Source organism: Cryptomeria japonica, unplaced genomic scaffold (genome assembly GCF_030272615.1).
Source record: "Cryptomeria japonica unplaced genomic scaffold, Sugi_1.0 HiC_scaffold_1220, whole genome shotgun sequence".
Taxonomy (NCBI): domain Eukaryota; kingdom Viridiplantae; phylum Streptophyta; class Pinopsida; order Cupressales; family Cupressaceae; genus Cryptomeria; species Cryptomeria japonica.
The window spans coordinates 17,636-18,423 of record NW_026729783.1 but is presented as its reverse complement, the minus strand read 5'-3'; the positions used below and the strand labels follow the sequence as shown (position 1 = coordinate 18,423).

Below are 788 nucleotides of genomic sequence, written 5' to 3'. Positions count from 1 at the left end.
AGGGTTCCCCGTTCGAGATCGATGATCAAGTCTAGGATAAAGGAAGAATTCGATCGATCTCCCCCCACCCTCCCATAGAATAGTAGGGGCAACATCCCGCATGTGTAGTATAGAATCTGCTGGCGAATAGTAGGGGTAGAATAGCCCGCCCAATAACAACAGCCGGCCCCCCCGTTATTAAGAAAGAGGTAGATTAGAACCGGGAGATTGGGAGGTTGCAGCCGGGCATGTTACGTATAGAATCGAGAAGAGAAATCATCGCTACCAATCCCAGCCGAATTATTGTAGGGGCCTCCCACCCCCGATGCCTGACGTTATTGTGGGGGTTCAATTGCTCCCATCCCAATGCCCAGAGATAAAAGTGGCTGTGGTTCGGGCCGGGGTGATTGTATTGTAGCTTACTCTAGCAGGCCCCCATAGAATTGTAGGGCCATAAAGAATTGTAGGGGGGGTGGGGGAGAATGGTAGGTGCATGGGGCTTCTAGTTGAATCGAGAGAATGGGGCTTATAGTTTAATCGGTTGAAACGTACCGCTCATAACGGTGATATTGTAGGTTCGAGCCCTACTAAGCCCATTCCCCCGGGGTGAGATATGAAGAACGAGTCGATCGTCAGCTCCGAATAAAGCTGGTATTCATCTAAGCTGGCTAACAACAATATATGGAGGGCTGGCGTGCTGGCTATCTTACTCACCCCGTAACCGCCATTTCTCTTCCTATGAATGCACTGAATTAATGTACGCCTGCTTTCCCTTACTCTAGCAAGTGGCATTAATCCTAAGCCATTAA

At 49.5% G+C, this 788-nt stretch overlaps 1 non-coding gene across 1 annotated transcript; it reads left to right on the top strand.

Moving 5' to 3' along the window:
* The first annotated feature begins 501 nt into the window (after positions 1 to 501).
* TRNAM-CAU (transfer RNA methionine (anticodon CAU)) lies at positions 502 to 575 on the top strand. The gene has a single exon. It is a non-coding gene; the product is annotated as a tRNA-Met (tRNA).
* The last annotated feature ends 213 nt before the right edge of the window (positions 576 to 788 follow it).